Genomic DNA, 20,823 nt, shown 5'->3' with positions numbered 1-20,823 from the left:
AAAAGTGCTACGAGGCGAGCAATGCGCAAATGCAATCTAGCGTTTTCTATTCACACTTATAGTGGCGGTGACACTGATAATCGCTCTAAGTACTTAATAGCGAGCTCCTTGCTAGACCACCGGAGCCCTGCTTCATAGTACATGCAGTTACCATAAAAGAGTCCTATCATACTGAGCTGACTTAAGCATTCTCGTTCGCTTTGTCTGAATGCTGCATGCGTATTCCGGTCGCAAGTACGAACTTTTTAAAGACGTGTCAGATTGATCACTCTATAGGCACGAACTGTAGAATAGTGTAACTGCATCATGTAGTGCGCTGCTTATATTCGATGGCAGTGTTAGTTCTGCACAAAGTCGTGAATTCTTTTCAGGATAAATAAATAAAAACCCAGGAAATGCTCTAACAATGCAGCACCGACCCGAGCACACCCCTTTCATTTAAATGCAATAGCAACAGGATCCTCGGGCTGTACCATGGAAAGGTATAGCTCAGTGGTATGTAAGGCACTGCTGGCTTTTCCTTTTTTTTCATTATTAACTACTCGGTCTCAAGTGCACGTGATAGACCATTATAATATGAACACTTTTCGTTTTGGTTTCATGTTTTTTTCTTTCTTTAACCTTTCTTTCTATTTTGACGATGCCTTTACTTTGTTTGACGCGCACACGTCCACGAAGCAATATTTTATAACTTCATTCCGTAATATGGCGCTGAAGGACAAGAAAGTGGCAGTTGCACACAATAGCTAAAGTTTTGGCCGATTGTAGTACTTTGTATTCTGTGCGTGCCCTAGACCTATAGCGTACGAAGTTTCGGAAATTTTAATTGAGGAAATCTCGCCAAATTACGAATAATACATTTTGAAATTTGCTACGTGACGCTGGGAAATTCTGGCGTGAACTTTAAAAATGAAACTTCAAACATTAACTTTTCCCGCTAATAATGAAATTCTGACAGTGAAGCTTATCGCATTAGAATTCTCAGACTGCAGTTTATCAATCTAAACCAAGTCATTATTTCTCTTTGGTGTCCCTGACCGCCTCACGCTATCTGATGTATTGGATTTTCTTCATTGCATGTTTACTTCAGGACATGTTTTTTAAACATTTTCTCTTTCATGCGCATATGAATACATCGCAGATAGTGTCGCTTAGATTGCTATTTAATGAACCAGTCTTCACAAAAAATAGTGGTTGTGTTCGACCCTAACTGCTCAGCGTTGTGCAGAAAACCTAAGTTGACGACATTTCTGTCAAGCGAGTTTTTTCCGAAGTCTACTGCTGTTTATTATACCCGTTGACCGAATAATGCGAAGTCGTTGTCTACCAATGTAGTTTTTGTTTGTTTGTTTGTTTGTTTGTTTAATAAATAAGGCCTTTGGAGAATATTCGTATACATTGTACGTATGCATAAAGGGCATGATTAATAGAAGGTTGAGCTTGTTTAAAAAAGTGGAAAATTTTTATAATCGTTTTTCCGCATTGTGTAGTTCTCTTTCTATCGAGGTAAATAACCAGATACAAATTATATCTATTTATTCAACAAAATCGAGGTAAATAACCAGATACAAACTATATCTATTTATTCAACAAAACAGGCACGATGTGAAAAAAAACAAATATAAAAAAATTACGCCATCTCCCACTAAAGAGAACCATGAGTAGCATGCGAAGCAGCGCATAGGTCGACTTAAAGTTCTTGTCATCACGAGCGCCTTGCCCGATAGTAATTAACGCATCCCCTTAAATGGAGCACGCCCGGAATTCGTTGTAGTTTCTGTTGCCGTTACTCGTCTCGAACTCTTTTTGGAGCACGCCACGCAGGTCCATCGCCACCCCACGCGGGAGCACGTGCGTTCATCGCGCGTCTGCAGAATCTCGTTCCCCGATGCTGTCACGTGATGGCTGAGAGAGCGTAAGGAGGAGAGGCCACAGCGTCTTACCAAGACCCTTACCCACGCCGAAACGCGCTAGCGCGTGAGCACGTTCTGGCAGTGCTTGGGCCAGCTTTTGCGCATGCGCTGTAAGGGTGGTCACGCCGCACACCGGATTGAACTCCGCCGTAAGCTGTTTCGCATCTGAAAGAGTAAAGCCATATGTGGTTACGTTTTTGAAAGAGAATGTATAAGTACCGCGGACACCACATTGTGATTACGAAGTTCGTGCGCCGCACGTATCACTAGAGGTGAATGCTGTCTAATCTATACTCATACGCAGTGGAACAAAACGTATTGGGAGATCTTAATATTGAGTTCACGTTAAACAATAGTCACTTGCATAGAAAGTAGAAAAATAAAACACAATTGCGGGTAATTCGGCTACCTTTATGTACTTTATTCACTGCATTCAGATTACTAAACAGACTACGTTTTAAATGCGCAGCATTTGATAGTCGCACGGTGTCATGCGTCGGCGGCGATGTCCACACCCCCACTGCGCATACTCGTGCCTCGCGTATCGGGCCGCATGCCTCCCCTCCTCCGCTCTCTCTCCTCGCAAAGCCGACGCAGGCAGCGTCTGGTAGCAAAATACCGACTGCCCGAGCTGCACAACCGTTCTCTGGCTACCCCCTATAAGTAGGCACTGAATCGCACATCATCGTCCCACCATTCTTTGAAGGCCACACTTCTCATTCATTTAATGAATAGTAATAATAAAGACGAAGTAACAATAAGCATTCTCAAACAATACCCATTTACGCAGCCTTCACGCGAGTTACAGTTTCGAAGAAATTGGAATCTCAGTGACAGCCTGAACTATATATATACGGAGCTTGCTGAACCTCGTAGCGCAGGCGATATGATTCACGAAGAACCGCCACTCAAGTGGGGTGTGCGTAACGTTTTTAAAACAGCTTTGAAATTTATGCTATCTGTTCCGCGGCGTCGCACACAGTACCAAGTCGTAGTGGAAGTATAATAAAGAGTATTGTCCACAAGCATCAATAGAAACATGCATGTATAGGACTTAGAATCCCTAAATAAAGTTCTTCATATTACACCGCATGTATAGCGTATTATGTAACCTTTCATTTACTTTCAGGCCATGCTCTGTCACGTCAGTTCCCTTAAGATGACACCAGAAGCACATATTGCCTTAATCAACAATTGCAGCAACAAAACTTCGCAGGATCATGAGTCGTATCGCTCCAGCATCTATCTGGGGCGAATCAGGTTTTCCGTCATACTAGTGTGCGCCGCGGCCTGGACCCATCCTTCTCAATGAGATTATCTGTAACCGAGAAACCTGGTCTGTATCGACTGAGGTACTTACAGAAGCTGATCAATTTTATTGCTTGACGCATTCGAATGGCCGACAGCGCTGCCTAAGGGTAGCGAGAAAACTGTGGAACATATAATCTACCATTGTCCTCGCTTGAGCTTTCGGCCACAGCCTCGCACATTGGCATTACTCGACCACCGACTACTTTCTGAGCCTGGAGATATGGATACGGTAGTCACATCAGAAGGCCATAAACGCACTACTGAAATGTCTGTTCGAGCTTCGAATAGTTGGGCCGGTCTGACTGTCCGATGTTCTTTTATGTGTACGTGTGTGTTCACCCTCCCTTCCCCACCTTCTCCCTCATCGATCTCCACCGTCGATTTTCGAAAGTTTTGTTTCCCTTCTCCCTTCCTCAATTTCTGGTGTCTTACTTCTGATGTTGTTTGAGGACTGACATCAGCTTTGAAAAGCACATGATTGGCCAGATGTGAACTACATATACCTGCAAGGGAACGTGAATATGTAAGTGTCCGATCCTCTTCCCCGCCCTCGACCATACGCCCCCAGGGCGCGCACCTGTGCCAGACAGTGGTGTCCCGGCTAGCGCGCGTAACACGCGGAAGCGCTGTTAGAAGGCCTCTGCGCGCTTGCCGGCTGCACGGGAAAAGGCGGTGGCCTTTCGCACAATCAGCAGCCAATTGATGTTCTTGAACTGGCCACTAATTGAAACCGCAACGGCCCGCACAAAGGTGCTCCGAACGGCACTGATACAGCGACCGTTCGAGCGTTGACGCAATCGGACAGCTGCCGCGGAGTGAGCGCGAGACATCTGGCAGAAGAATTTACATAACCGGTTTACGGCGGGTGAAGACGTGCAGCGGGAAATCGGCGGCCCTGGCCGAGCATTTGCATGTGCTAAAAACAAGCTCTTTAGGCGCGTGAAGCGGACCAAGAGTCAATACGGCCGCAAGCATGGCGAGCACAGAGCAAGATGGATGGTGGCTCGTTAGCGGGAGGGCCTCCCGTGCCGACGCCGGAATACGAAATGTCCCTCCTGTCCCAGGTCGCTGCCACCGGTGATGGTAGGACCCGATAAGCAGGACAGATCGCGTATACTTGCCACACAGTCCAAAACGCCACACTGAAAATGCATCGGATCCTTTCGTCCTGATACAGCGACCGACTCCGCCTGCCTCGTTGCGTGCCTTTGCCAGCGCTGCGTCATAGGGTTGGCTAGAAGGTGGCCATTGAGCTGGGCAAATAGACCTGCTCCATGTCCGCGGATGAGAGGGCCCATTCGCAGCGCGCTCCAGCAGCAGCAGATTCGACGCCAGAGGCGCTTCTCTTTCACCCCTGTAATTGCCCTGAGCAACATTCATCACTCTTGCATAACCGCAGATTTGTGCTATCATCTCCTCCCTGCGAGCGAGGTGCGGGTGCAGCCTGCAATTTTCCGGCAAGTCAATGGTACAATGAAAGACAGTTCAGCCTGGTAATATTTAAACGAACAGCGATCGTTTCGAACTAATGGCTTCGAGGTAGTATCTTCGATAATGTGACGCCGTTTACTGAAAGTGATATGCGTGTATAGGGAATAGCGGCGTATAACTTGAAGGGCTATTTTGCTGGCGTTGCGTTGACATGCATAGAACGTGTCTAATTGACTTTAAGAGACGAAACAATCAACATGATATGTTGGATAGTGATCTGACAGAAGTGATAAGCGGGCTACACAGAACGTGCCTAAGTGGCGCCAGGACCTGAGTAAAGCGACAGAACTAAATAACCTGTCAGGGTGGTCTGGTGATTATGGGGCTCGACTGCTGATCCGAAGGTCGCGGGATCGAATCCCAGCCGCAAAAGCCGCATTTTCGATGTAGCCGAAAATGGACGAGGCCCGTGTACTTAAATTTAGGTGCACGTTATAGAAATCCACGAAGTCAAAATTTCCGTAGCCCTCCACTATGGCGTCCCTTGTAATAATATGCTGGTTTGGGACGTTAAACCCCACCATTGTTGTTATTGGTGGATTGAGTAGCGCTTCATCTTCCCACTTATTTAAATCTACATAACTTTTTGTGCTGCTTGTAATTTTAAATGCAAAGTTGTGGCGACAGTCTTCACAGTGTATAATTCCTTAAATTATCAAAATACCTTGTATTCGAGCAAAAGCTGACAGTAATCGCTGACTTATTTTACATGGTGCTAATAATGTCACCATCAAAATTAGTATGTCGTCGTCGACATCTCCACAATGTTAAAACGCTGTAAGAGGGAACAACGCTGCACAACCTTCTTTCACAGTCTGCAATAACATACCTTACCGGCTGAAGGCGGCCCCCAGACTGCAATATTGCCGTCTTCTACAGCTTAACATAGCTTAACAATATGCTTCTGTATAATGCTCTTTTCGTATCAATAGTTAATTTTGGACTGCTAGTTTGGGGTACTAAACCACAAAACACTCACAATCTCGCAGTCTTACGAAAGCGTGTGGTTCGACTAGCAATGTTTCATACCTCTCAATTCTCACACACCAGTGATCTCTTTATAAGACAAAACATTGTCACGTCAACTAATTTATGTCGCCATTATAAATCTTGTTCAACGAAAAAAATAGTCTTCTACAATCTCTAGGAGGAGTACAGGCCACCTTGATAAACTAGAATATACGCAAACCAGAATAATGGCTTATTAAACAAGCTCGCACTAGTTACAGTAAACAAATGCTTTGATTCACGCTACCAGCATTGCTAAATAGAATAAGTAAATAACAGCTTCGTAGCCTAACACAATTCTAGTTTAAAGAACTACGGAGACTTTTTACCCCAATATCCTTAACCATGAATTCCCCTTCAAAACACCATCGTCTGTTTGTTCTCGCTATCGTTGTTTTTCGAAGAAAAATGTTTTAAAAGTTTCTTTTTTTTTGTCTATGTACGCACGCTGCTTTCTTGCATGCGGATTAGCCATGTGCTGTATATATTCTGTGAGCATTTTTCTTCTTCTTTTTTGGTTTGCAGCCATCGCTTACGCTAACTTATGTGTTGGGTGGCCAGGTCATCCTCAAGCGTACTGATCAGCTTGTTTCTCTTTCTTGTCTCCCGCAACATTATTGGTGTAAATATGTCATATTATTGGTGTAAATATATCAAACTTGTGACCGGGTTAACAATTTCAGTCTTACGCACACCATAACAATATGTTTGTAGTGGTTTGATCTGCTGAATTGTCGGCTGAGTACTTAAAGCTGCCAGAGACATCGTGCCTCATCATCTGAATTCGAAACCGCGTCGCCACTATGTTTCGTTGATATGTCGCCATTGATACACGAATGGAAGAGAATTATTTGTGCGTGCAGCCGCACCATAAGGTCTCTTTGGTTCCATCGAAAACTAATAAGATGGTAAAATTATACCAGTTGTGAAGGTTTTTCTGTTGATTTCGCCCCGTCGGAGTTGAATTTTTTTGTTTCTTAAGTTTGTCAGGCCATTATATCGGACGCGTTGTCACTGGCTTTTCGAAACTGCGCTATAGTCACACTTTACGACGCGCTAAGCCCGACCTGTGCTCCACGTGCAGAAAAGACTAAGGAAATTTTCACCGCGTCGTTGCACGTGTGCATCGCATTGTATGGAAGCGCGATGCCCTTGCATCACGCAAACACAAAGCGAGAAGTGGAAGTGCAAGGCTCGCTGCTCCGAAGTAAGGCGCACGGTATATACGTGCTCAGATTAAGCAATAAACGTGCAATACTCGACGGCCACCAAGCTTTGTTTGCCGTTGATTGTCATACAAATCGGTTCTCGTCCTCGGTTACTGTGATTACTGACGTTTAGCGCTCCTCTTGAATATGCTTAGACAGTATACAGTATACATGGTGAATTGGTGAGCTTGGCTTGTAGCAATGACTTCCGTAACATTTACTCATTAGCGAGTGACTAGGGTCCAATTCTTTGTTTTAATGGAGAATGGACTCCACGTCAACAAAACTGAAAGAGCAGAATGTCTTGTCTCTGAAATGTCGTTCGAAAGATCACCAATATCACCAACAATCGTTTTCGTGCAAAATAATCTGAGCATTTTTATTACTGCGTTGAAAATAAACATGAGTTATTGTGATATGTTTCTAATACTGCACTTTTTTTTTGCAAGATTGCGTACATGCGGGATGAAATTCCGAGAAGTTCTGCAGTGTCGTTCCTTAAGAAACGGGAAAGCCTGCAGACTTCCCAACGCAGCTGTTGCCACCTGCTTCTGAACAATGACGCGCATTGGAATAATGTTACCCATTGCTTGCTCAATGAAATGATATTAACCCAATTACTTTCCCGACATCAAGCCTGCCTAAGGCAAGTTTGCGAACAAGTCCCACGCACCGGCATGGCTGGGTGGTAGAATGCTGGGCTGGCACACCGCGGACCCGGGTTAGAGCCGTACTGTGGCCTTGGCAGTAGGTTTTTTTTTGTGTGTGGTAGTGGTTACAGACACCGGCAGCGGCGGCGGCGCGGACAACTACGGCGCCACGCGTGACCCCTGTTTTGATCTCATAACAGCTTTCGCTGTAAAAAAAAAAAAAAAAAAATATGGCTGACCCCACGGAATAGGTATAACACGAAAGGGAAACGTGTCTTCCCGGAATTCTTTGACTGTATATTGTGCATTGATGTATGAGGGCTTTACAATGTCTATAGGTGCCTGGCAGCTTTAGCAGCGTTTGACGTGGTTTCACCCATGTTGACGCCTAGTGGCCACAGGTCGGCGAACTCACTCATTAGTCGAATCACATCGACTCAGATCGGTTCGTGCGTCTGGGTGAGTAATGTTTTAGTGAGTCTGAGTCCAAGCGAGTTCGGTTGAACAAAATTTTTCGTGGGTGTGAGTCTGAGTTAGTTCGGCTCCGGAAAATTTCGGTGAGTCCGAGTCCGAGTGAGTCCAAAGCACGAAATATATATTTCTTGAGTGAGTCTTAGTGAGTTTGACTTTCTTTTGCAGACCTAAGGTACTATGTAGTCATGTTAAGCATTATTATCAGCCTTACCTGGAATCACTTTTATACTGACGCCTACTCACATGTATTCCAAAGCAGTGTCGCTCATAAACTGTTTCAATATTTAATCATTAGAGGCGTGAACTACGTCGGAGGTGGGGTAGGTGCCTTTACCTCCCCCCACCAACTCTTCCAAGGAAGTTTTTGATGATTATATCCTGTCATCTCTTTCAAGAAAAAGGACCTTACTGGTCTGGAAGCACTCAGAACTCGTTTTCGAAGATACTATGTCAAATGGCACAAAGAAGAGCACTGATTACAGGAGATATTGGTGTTAAAGAGCATTGGTACCATGGTCGAAGAAGTTGATCATAGGCTGCCGGGCTCATGAGTCGACCCACCCAGACTTACTGGCACTCAGATCAAACCGTGAGTCTGAGTCTGACTGAGTGTGGCTGAAGAAAATGTTCGTGAGTGTTAGTCTGAGTGAGTCCACTGCTCATAATATATTTAATGAGTGAGTCTAAGTGAGCTCCACAAGTTTTGCTGACCTATGCTAGTGGCACATGTCCATCCCGACGACTAACGCCCATCATGGCCATGATTTAACCGCTTCGATAGCTGAAGATTGCATTATACTTCGACGCAGCGTGTCGTGAATACTGCGCAAAGATGACATCTACAAACACATAATGAACACGGGTACTTCATATGTGCTCCTTCAAAGCATTGTCAATTGAAGAGTAAAATGGTTAGGTGTTCACTCCCGAGCAACGAATAACATGAGCCCGAAACAGTGCTCATACCGTACACTACCACGCTGAGCTTCAGATACATGAGGGGCAGAGGCTCGCAGCTTGAGCCATGAGCGCTCGAAGGCGTTCCACTTCCCACTCGCCTAAGTCTCGCTCCACCAAGGCACTGCATTCGTCCGTTGACATAGTTACCTTTCTGCCGTGCTTATTGTGGTAGATTTATTAGTCGGTGCTATCGCACTCGAAGCCGTACACGTAGGGTACAAACACCGTTGGTGCATCTGCAAACAGCACTATTCCGACAACGAACCGTTACACGCTTGCACGAATCGAAGGGCAAATAATGTAAAGGCGTCTAGAACGACTCGTCTATTAGCGCCGCCAGCGTTCCTCGATCGCCTCGAAACGCCCTAACTGCGTTGTCACCGAATCGCTCCTTACCCAGCGAAACCATTGAATACCATCTTCGACACTATTAGAAGGTTTAGTAACTGCAATTATGGAGCGCTACGTTGTAAAATCACTATGAATCACGCTCTAATGCGATGCTCCGGATTAATCATGACCATGCAGGGTTCGTTCATGTGCACTGAATTCGAATTTTTGTGCATTTTGCCCCCACCGAAATGCAGCCGCTGGGACCGAGAGTCGAACCATCGACCTCACCCTTAGCAGCGCACAGCCACAGCCGCTAGCAGCTACCGCTGCAAATTAGGTCAGGGCGCTTGAAATATTAATACATGAGGCAACTGCATGCACAGAAGTATACAGTTGCCACATACTGTTTTATTACGCAAAGTATAGATGTACCCGCTGGCCCCGCCGTGGTAGTCTAGCGGCTAAACCACTCGGCTGCTGACTCGCAGGTCGCGAGATATAATCCTGGCTGGGGCGGCTGCATTTTCTATGGAGGCGAAAAGGCTGTAGGCTCGTGTGCTCAGATTTGAGTGCACGTTAAAGAACCCCAGGTGGTCTAAATTTTCGGAGCCCTCCACTACCGCTTCCCTCACAATAATATGGTGGTTTCGGAACGTTAGACCCCACATATTATTGTTATTACATGTGCCCGCTGAGAATACTCTGCGTCTCAAGATACCGTGCTACATACGCCAATTCGCTTGGGCGTGCATTGCCTGAGCATAGCTAAAATTGCAGTCTTTGTCATGCTGAAGGTGGGAATGTGTCTGACTGTTGCCGAGATAAAGTGATAAAACGATGATGACTCGATCAGGACGCCTACAGCCATTTTCTTTCTTCGATTGGGCACAGCAAGTATCAAGCCTTCATCTGTCGTAGTAAACGCTAAACACCTGAGAGAAACCAGAATTCGTTATTCTACGCATATACATGACACGCAAGAAGGAGTTGCTTGGAGTTTATTCGTCTGCATCGCCACTATTGTCCGTTTTAAACAATAAAGAACAAGCCTTTATTCAAAGCTTAGAACATCAGGTCGTAGGTGTGTTTCGCCACCTCGCAAAATTGATGACAGGAACACTTGATTTCCGAGACCTCGTGTTTTGCGGCTTCTTACTTATGCAAATGACGAAAGAGAACCACGAAGAGTTTCCTGAAAGTAAATGAAGAAACTCTTGTGTCTCACTCCTTTAGGCTCTAGCCCCAAAGAAAAGCGAAACAGACAAAACATAATAATAAGGTAGGCATGGAGGGAAGATAAAGAGTGTGCAATAAGGGTTTCGTGAGTCAAGCATGGAGTCATTGCAAACTTATGACGATAATGTGGTGGTCTAGCCTGCGAGCTTTATTATTGTGTGGCATAACCTGCGAGTTTTTATGCGCGATCTGACAAGCAAGTTTTTTCTCTGTAATGCCCGTAGCATAAGACGCAAAACACAGGCGCCGCCTCGTATGGCGCCTCGTAAGGAGGGGGAAGCGTGTGGCCGACCACAACTGAGCTTTTTCTTTCGCCCGGCCTTGGGAGAAGAAAAGACGACGAGCTGCGGGCTCCTGATCGCGTGCGCCAACCGCTCCAAACACCCCCAGTGTTGGAATCAGACGCCGCCGGAAAAGTCATTCGCATTCATTGCTTCCTTGGCCAAGGAAAGAACTGGCTCGTTCTCGAGTAGAAGAAGGCCGCGTCAGAACAAGTGGAACGACAACTTCCGCTTGCTAATGGTACGTGAGCGACGACAGCGCCACCGCATAGCGGCTTCCGCTTCGTGCCTGGGCGCGATTAATCTCGCCGCCAAGATGATTCCTCGCCTTCGTCACCACTAACGACGTTATTATCGTGTGTGAGGCAGGAAGCCTCCCGCGCGCACGAGCTGTCTTTTTTTGCATTGTGTGGACACTGGGCAACGTATATACGAGCAGCGCCGTCTACGAGCGCGCGCACATGACGACTGTCGGGTGTGCCGCTTTGTTTTTCCATGTCACATCGCCACTCGATTCTGCTCGGCCGCATTAAGTGTGAAAGGGCGGAGCACCGGTCGGCCGGCGCAGCACGAGGTGCGTGACTCGACGGCTCATGAACGAAACCACGGAGCCCCCTCTCTGAAATCCTTGTTGCGGCTGCGTTATCGCCCGCTCCCAGTGAAGACGCAAACAACGGTGGTGGCGCTAAAGTGTACAGCAGTCAGATCGGGGCGCCCCGCCGCGGTGGTCTAGTGGCTAAGGTACTCGGCTGCTGACCCGCAGGTCGCGGGTTCGAATCCCGGCTGCGGCGGCTGCATTTCCGATGGAGGCGGAAATGTTGTAGGCCCGTGTGCTCAGATTTGGGTGCACGTTAAAGAACCCCAGGTGGTCGAAATTTCCGGAGCCCTCCACTACGGCGTCTCTCATAATCATATAGTGGTCTTGGGACGTTAAACCCCACATATCGATCGATCGAGTCAGCTCGGGGCGTGCACAGGATTGAAAGATAAAAAAAACAAAAAAGCAGTGCTCTCACACAACAGTTCATAGGTTACCCTACAAACGTTAACACGGAACACACATCTACACATACCTGCAAGGCGTATCGATATGACGTGCCGTCACGTATAGTCTTATGGAGCCAAGCCAACAAGTCCAGCGAGTTCTTATGCTTGGTTGATTTGTTGACGAGATAGGACCGCCGGAATGTGCGCGCTAAGTTTCAAATAGTCGCTCCCGTATACAGGCGATCAGATATCGGGGGAAAAAAAAAGTAAGCAAATAGATAAACACGTGGTGTATACCTTAGACCAGAACGCGCATACTTCGCCGATCTATAGCATACATGCAGTCGGTCTTTCGCAAAAGAGCACAGCGGCTCCCCCTTTGCGCAGTGTCAGCAGTCGCGAGACTTGTCTCATCCATTTACATTATTGTGGTGCCTTCCTACTTCCGCACATTTTTGCGCCTTTCACTTGATATGAAATGTGGTGTTTATTTATTTAATTTACACTGAGGATATGAAGTGCAAGTCCATCGATTATTTTCATGCTTTGCCCCACGGAAGGGGGGGGGGGTGAACGACTTATTCATTATATGTTCAGAACAGGCAAGGGATGCACACAACTAAAAAAAAGAAAGTTGTAGAGCAGTTTGATTACTTGATATGCTGAAACTCTACAATCCCGCCGCTGTCATCCCATATTTACTGACATAACGTCATAATATGCCCGAAATAAACAAGCGAAAAGTAACTTTTTGTATGCACCTGACGATGTCGCGTTATGTGTCGCTTTATCTGTGCGGACACTATATGTGTGAACTTTTAGTACTGTCGTGTAACTTGGTTTGATGTGTAATGGGATTTGGTAACATATTGGTACCCACGTTACTGTAGCATTTGATGGTAAATAGTGTTACCTGCCAGGACTGTATTTCGGGACGTCTTTAGCTGCACTTTGTGACTGGACATCACGTTTAGGTGAATCGCTGTGAGTTGACTAGCTTGCTATTGCTTGGCGTGACTTTATATAGCTCTCTTCTATTTATTTTTAAGCATCCTCAAATCTGTGAAAAGTAACCGGTACTATATAAAAAACGAATATCTAGTTATCAAAACGTAATCATAAGAGACACCAGCTGGTACAGTGTGAGAGAAAATTCATGTTTGCGTACATAAAGTGCCTCTGACGGACAGCTATAAAATCAGTGAGGACAAAGAGATAACAACAACAAAAAAAGAAAAACGCGGTCAGAGCAGCACCCGCTGGAGATGGCTCAAGTTAAAAGGCGCGCTCTTAGTCGGCCCAAAGCCGTGGAGACGCCGAAATCCCAAACACTCTATTTCTTTTACGGCCAGCGTTCGCAAATGGTTCAGCGCTCTCGGTCCGAAACAATATAAAGCGGCGAGACGAGCCAACTGTTCCCCTGCAGCACATCCCGCCGACGCTAAGAACAAGCGCGGCATTTAGAAACAAGCAAAACAAATTCATTACAATCTAACGAACACGACTCCAAACAGTGGCACCCCGGTCCAGCCTATTTCCGCAAATAGCCCGGCGTTAGAGGCACACGCAGGCGGTGGTTCCGACAAGCGGAAGAGCGGCCGATTGAGCTCCTTCTCGAAGAGCCAGAGCCCAGGGCTCAAGCAGATGAAAGAGCAGCGGCTCTTCGGTCAGATGCTGGAAGGAGAAGAAAAAAAAGGGCCTTTTCGGACGTCGACCAGCCGTCTTTTTGGCCAGTTGCACGGCTTTCATCAGGAGGAGGCACCTTCCTCGGACGAGCGCTTGCTCGGGGGACGGCGGACAGTAAAAACCACGGCGACTCTTCGCGCCGGCCGCACATAGATTCCACTTAGCGGGGTCCTACCGCGCGGCGCTGCGGCGAGGAAGTGTAAACCGCTCAGTCGTTAATGTCATATCCGCGGCCTGCAGCGGCTTCCTCGCGCTGGGGTTGGGGCTCGATTCGGCTCTTGTTTATAGAGATGGGCTCTCGGCGGCCGATTAAGGTGAGTGCGGGACGTAAAGATGTGTCGCGCGTTCAGCTTGCCGGAGCCAGCGTGCACGCGGTGGCGCTGACTCTGCTGCAGGGTGCGATACTGGGCACCGCGAGCGCAGTTTTTTCCTCTCCCCATTCTTCGACGATTCGTGACCCGCGCACGTCCCGCTTTGGTTTTCTAGTTGTAAGGGATATTTATCAAACTAGAACATACTATTAAGCGCACATATCGATCTGTGCTACTCCGTTTTCTTTTTCTTTTTTCTTTTACTGCTCATGGGATACCGTGTGTTCGATAACAGGTTCTTTTTGTTCTTCTCCCTCGAGGTCCTCCGCGGATCTGGGAATAGCTTAGAAGCGCCACTGCGGCGTTTACTGCATCTGTGCCGTGTATGTCGGTCGTGATCGCTACAAGTGATGTTCAAGTAAAATGAGAAAGACCAGGATAGCATGCGCTTTTTTGCCGTTTATTCGATTCTATATTTTTAGACGCGAAATAAGACGGTCATGATTTGTCTATATTAGGTTTGTACAAGGTGCTGACGAGAAAGAAAAACTCAACGCGTTAATGTTGCAGGTACATACACTCGACTAATTTTTCAATATTTTAACTACTTTATTTAGATCGCGTTCTATCGCTTCCAAACCGTGCACGCGCGTACGTGCGTGTGCTTGTGCGTGTATTAACTGCAGTAGCATTCTGTAGTAATGGTTAAGCGCCATGCACAAGCCTACGTAGGTACTTATTATTTTGCCACGGCACAGAAAGGAAGCGCAAAAAAATTCGAAATAAGCCAGACGGACGAGAAGACAAAGTGAACATAAGTGCTTTTCCAGGTATTTCGTCTGGTAGCCATCTTGCGTCTCTTAATTATAGCCTAAAAATTACCCACGTGGGCTTTGCGCTGATGGCTGGAAGGCGCCTTCAGGCACGTGTACAAGAATAGAAACAAGTGATGCTGGGATGGGCAAATAAACCGTGTGTGCTTCACACAAACCTGCATTCTTTGTGTTGTTTAATAAGCGGTGGTAGCACGCATATATATACCTGCGCACGCTATATGAATCTGCGCTGCGGTTCTGCAACATTATGTGGCGCTGCAGGCACGTACGCTTTCTTTTACAGCAGGGCTGTTATGCTGGAGGTTGCTGTGTGTCGTTGATAGAAAATTATCCTCATCGCGAACCGGCACGTGCTCTCTTCATCTTCTTCTTCATCATGTGCTTCGCTCCCCGAACACGTGCGCCGATATCTCTGGCGTGGGATGCAGATGAGAGAGAGCGTGGGATGCAGAGGGTGAGAGAGATGGGTGGATGCATAAAAAAGAAAGAAAGAAATATTACGATATGGAGGGGAAGTAGATAAATAAAGATGTTATAGGCATCTATTATGAGCTTCATCCTCATCTGGACGTCAGTCAATCGTCATCACCTGGCCAATAAACCTCGTTACAACCGAGTATGTCATAGTATAAAGAATGTAAAGAAAAAAAGAGAAAAAGAAGATGAAAGAACTACTAGAGAGAGAGAGACATAGAAAGAGAAGGAAAAATTAGAAAGAGATGGAACAAACAGGCAAAGGTAGATAAGCTGCGATTGAAATAACCAGAGAGAAAGAGATAGAAAGAAACAGTCGCAAAAAAAAGCTACAAAAGAAAAGGATAGTAAGTATGGCCTTGTATAAAGTATGGTGTGGTGCGGTGTGGTGAGGTGTAGTGTGGTATGGTATGGTATGACATGATATGGTATGGCATAGTACAGCAAGGGGTGAGGAAGAGAGAGGTGTGAGGAAGAGAGGTGAGAGCCTAGCCAAGACCAGCTATGCCCACGTGCTCTCCTGTGACCTATCCTTGCGTGACTAAGCGCAAGTTCAGCTTTTTTTCTTTGTTTATTTGTTTTTGTTTTTAAAGCAAAAGACCAAGTAGAATTAGGACACATTCAATGCAATACGCAGAACTCCTCTTGTAGAATCGAACAGCATGGGTTGCGATGAACTCGTGGGGCCTTTTGCGGGACTTGCCCCTCTCCAGATGGGTGGTGGGACTGACGTCGTTAAGGTAGTAAGACGTCGTTTGTGTTGCGCGCCTCTAACCGTGCTACGAGCGAAATGAACTGTGCGCTGAGACCGCGGCGAAATCAGTGGCCATGGCTCTTTCTATTGGCATGGGCTTAACGGTGCGTCAGAATTTTCGACGTTGACATCCGGCAAGAAAGCGCTGTCGTCCCTAGTAAGCGATATATGTTGACGGTCTGCGCGCACGGTTCTCTGGCTCGAAGCACGGTTGTCAGCGCCGCAGTACGGTCACGCCTGAGTGCAGCCACGAGGTTCTATTTCATATTTTGTGGACTTTTTTTTTCAAACGCCGGAGAAAAAAAAAGGTGTGGCATGTATATTGCCATAGAAAATAGGAATGGGTCGGTTTCGAACGCCCGTTGCAGCATAACAAAACGCACTTGGCGCTAAGGTGAATGGTAAAAATTTTGCATATATTACTTTATTTAGTTAACCAGTTAAGCGCAATGCAACAACACTTAATGAGCGCCACATGATGAAAACCATATTTTGTTGATAGGATTCAGTTGTCGTGAACCACTTTTGCATTTAATCCTTGAATATGGTTATTTGGAACACGCGGTATATATAAGCATTGTATCAGCTACTTTCGTCTGCACATATGTCAGTGCACGTAGCACCTTTAAGAAGCGCCGTGTGTTCATCTTGCTTAGTTACTCGTCACAAATTAGGCAAGTGTTCTGCCCATCTTGGTGGCAGTTGTTAGCCCTGCTTCCTCCCTCTCCTCGTTGTGTCCTTTTATATTTGTGTGTGTAAATCGAATAATAATAATAATAATAATAATAATAATAATAATAATAATAATAATAATAATAATAATAATAATAATAATAATAATAAATTAAAAACGTTCGGCTATCTGAGACCAAATTAGGCTGGTATATATTTAAAACAGCAAAACACAATCATAATATAGAAGAGAAACATTTAATATTTTGTAATATATATTTATTACTTTATCAACTGAGCACCTATTTCAACTGGGAATTCTTTTTTTATGTACGGTACTCGAAATAATTCTCTTAACAGCCCTAGTCGCACGTCACACAACTTCATTGTCTGCCTTGCAAGGTATACAGTGCTATAGTGTGCATATCCAGCAAAATAGGTTATCGTATTTTCGTATAGTACTTGCGAAAAAACGGGTTATGAGCGGTGTTTACATTGGGCTGTCTTCTTTGCAGGAATCTTAGATATGCCACGCCCAAGGATCTAGCGCTTTGGTTGACCATACAAAGGCTCCACCACGGCAGATAGCGGGGAAGAGAGAAATCTGTGCATCAAGGTAACCGCCACTTGATTTTCAATTGGGCTTCTCACACTTTGTGTCAGCACTGTGTAATTATGCTTGCCAGAGATTCACTGGTTGGTGCTGCTAGCAGCACGTGATCATTACTCGCTTGCCGAATTATACTCATGGACCGGCGTTTGCACACGGACTCAGCACGCAGCAGCTGTAAGTGAACGGCACTTTCCGGAAGGTTGCGATGACCTAAGCCTTCACCCTTTTCGGATGCGTCACACGTGCTTCTGGACGCGCAGACATGGTGACCGTGAGACTGCAAGCGCAACTGTTCTCAGAGCCTGAGGACGCTGAGGCGATGTGACACTCTATATCGAAATGAATGGCGCTCTTGAACAAAGTGGCAGAACCGCCTGCGGTGATACACAATGACATCCGATGCGTTCTCGAATAAAACTATATATACGTTGTCGTTGGCGTAACACCAGATAGCAGCAAACAAGGAGAATTGCCGCTTCCTGACCTCACTGTGCCTTTGACGCGGCGCACTATAAAGTATATATTTGTCGACGAAGGGCGTTCGAGGGTCTCGCGCGGAAAGCGCCTGCACTTGCTCGTGGCTAACGAGCAGCATTTCCCGCCGGCCAGTGGAAAGCGTTGGCGGCCAAGTAAGCCGCTCGCAATCAGTGGCAGCCGCGTCCGACCCCGTCGCGCTGACCGTGTGGCGGTGCAGCCGTAACCCGAATTGCCGCAATGGCTTGACCCCTTTAGTATTCCGCGGAGAGCGCGCCGGGGACGTGTAGCGGAAGGGGGATACGTGAGCCTCTCGTGGGCAGGGACGGCGCCGAATTGGGGTAATTTCATTTCCTGCCCGGCTGACACCCCGGCTGCCAATAACAAAGACGTTACCCTCCCCAGGGTGCAATGAGGCGACTCATGCTCACCACTGACTAATGAAATATCCCCTAAGAAAGGGTCATCGGGCGCCGTCTGCCGGGAGGCCGCCTCAAGTAGGAAACGTGTCCCGTGCCTGACAAAAACCAGCATCCGCTTCCGAAGCTGGCGCTCGACCGTCTCCGATCAGCGCGTGAGTGACAGTGCCACATGTACATCTTCTGCAGAGCTGAAACACGCTACATCATCACAGCGTCCCACCTTGCATTCAAGAGCTGCTGACGATACACAACGGCACCGACAGTATAGTCTTTGTTGTATCAGGTACACTCGCCTATACCGCGTAAGCGAGAAGCAAAGAAAGATGGTCTCTCGTATTTTCAAGTCTCCTCATTCATTGTGACGATATGTCATCACACAAGAGCAATATCTTCAACTTTTATCATGAGCAGCGCGAGATTAGGCAAAGGTAATCGTATCAAGGTATAAGTGTGCAACTTCTTGGACGAAACACATAATGGAGGTCAGTCATCTTTAAAGGGCAATAACAACTTAATTTGCTGGGGAGCTTGAGAGCTGTGCAGCTGTGTCTGTTATTGTTGTTGTTGTCGTTGTTGTGGTTATTGTTATTATTATTATTATTATTATTGTTGTTGTTGTTGTTGTTGTTGTTGTTGTTGTTGTTCTGCCTTAATGATATTAAAATTTCTGCTTACGTAAGCGCTTTTAAGTTGGTACGTAATGTTATGGTGGATCCTCAACCACTATGCTCTGCTGGTCAGCACGTTCTACATACGTCTTTGTGATCCGCAGTACACCGCGTAAAACTGTATAACCCGGCATGTATAACTTATTTTACGCTACGTAAATATCTCTGGATAAATGATCGGGGCATGTTATAGCGAGCCATTCGCGAGTACGCTCAGCTTCTGGTACATTTAAGACACTGGTGTCGTGCAGCTTTCTGTACTTCCCGTTTAACAGTGAACAACGCGAACATCTCAGGTATATACAGCAAGTTTTAAATTCAGCAGTTCACAAACGGCTTTGCGGGATACATTCGTGTTGTTTTCTCCATGTTAAAGAGGAATAGCTATATCCGTTGTTAAAGTACTCGAAAAGAATTACCACATTCAGATATATATTTCAAGAGTTTAATTTCGACCCACGTACACTGGCGTTAATGTAGTTGCATATATGCATGCCTACTCGGGTAATAAAAGCAGAGGTCTACTTTGAGGTACTTTCGTGATATAAAGATGCATCCGTAAAATGGCGAGCATGAGTGTACGATTCCTCTATGTTGAAGGTCTAGCTTGATGCGCAATGTACTTGGTGTTGCGTGCGAGCAAGTTCAGGCAAGTGTTTCACACTTATCACAAGCATAATGCAGAATAATTTTACGTTGGTAGTATATAATGTATATCGGTTTTACTGCACTATACAGTAACTGACTCGTAGGTTGCCCTATAGGTGACTGTCATGCGTTTACAATCATTTGTACTTATTAACCACTGCGCGAAATAAACGAGGCAAGAAACCAACAATGGTCACACTGAGTTCACTGTAGACAATTCATCGTCCATGACGTGTTGCGCGCTGTTGTAAAGAATAAATGTACGAACAAGCTCAGTGCGTGCTATTTTGAGCATGTATATAGGCGTATATAGCATGTTCTTTTCCGTGTGAACTTGCTTCATGGTGTCGGCATGAATGAATTGATTATGATACTATAGGGCATTTCACAGAGGCATGTGATTAGAGTGATCGTCACGTTGGAATGCAACGCTTGATCTGAACAATACAAAAAACAAATTACGTGCGTTCGTAGTGCACGAATATATCAAGCAAACACAAGGCTTCGTATATCCTTCGTGCTTTTTTTTTTTACCTCTGGCAACTCACTTACATCTGCGCTTCCAGTTTTTCCCCCGTCTTTTATCTCTTTTAATGCGTTGGCTGTTCGTCGTCAGCGAGTATGGAAAAACGAATGTCTATAGGTATAGAGAACCCTGTTCGTGGGTGCATTTGCGGTTTTTCGCTTGAGGTAGTGCCCATTAATTCTTCTTCAGTCTGCGCTGCGCTGTTGGCTTCCTACTGGGAGAGATAATTAAAGGTGTTTGTGTGCGGACACTCGCTGTGCAGGTTCCGTTTTCCTGTAACTTGAGCAGTTTATCTGGTCGACATCATGCGAGCCCTTAAAGCGAAGCTGCCGGGAAAAAAAAAATGCTCCGAAGGCTTTGCAATTCGCTCATTACGCCCGTCTTCTCGCCAAAGCATGCGTATGCCGCGTGTAAGCGAACCACGTCGTTGACAGATCGTTTTGTGAAATCTGCAGCACTGACCAGACTTCTGATCAGCCTGACTCTATAGATAAGCTATTCCCGCGGAGTACACCGCACAGGGGCGGGTCCGCAGCGCCCAGTATACTCAAGGAGCTCGGTGTGCTATAGCTGCATGCATGATGATGGCGATGCGACTATGGGCTGTCAGTGCTGAGCGGAGATCCTATATATATGGCGACGCTGAAAACCGCGTGCTTTCAAGGACAAGGCGCGTTCATCGTCCTTCGGCCCTGTAACAACGTTCGTGTCCACGCCTGTTCGTGTGTACACTCCTCAGTAGACTCGAAGCATGTGGTTCCAGTTTTGGAACACTCCGGGCACTGACGTGCTGGAGACATTAAAGAGCCGATGGCGGATGTGTCTCTGTACAGTATAGTGGAGTGCTAACATGCGTTTCGCGTTTCGCGAGGCGACACCTTAGCACG

At 46.3% G+C, this 20,823-nt stretch overlaps 1 protein-coding gene across 1 annotated transcript in view; it reads left to right on the top strand.

Moving 5' to 3' along the window:
- LOC119176332 (uncharacterized) overlaps nt 1–20,823 on the top strand; it is a 114,123-nt gene that overhangs the window by 37,612 nt on the left and 55,688 nt on the right. Inside the window, exon 2 of the mRNA XM_037427558.2 lies at nt 17,101–17,201. The gene's annotated coding sequence lies outside the window, so the exon portion shown is untranslated. The remainder of the gene's footprint in view (nt 1–17,100; nt 17,202–20,823) is intronic.

This window comes from Rhipicephalus microplus, chromosome X, assembly GCF_043290135.1.
Source record: "Rhipicephalus microplus isolate Deutch F79 chromosome X, USDA_Rmic, whole genome shotgun sequence".
Lineage (NCBI taxonomy): Eukaryota > Metazoa > Arthropoda > Arachnida > Ixodida > Ixodidae > Rhipicephalus > Rhipicephalus microplus.
Note: the sequence above shows the minus strand (reverse complement) of the source record. Positions and strands in the feature narration are given on the sequence as shown.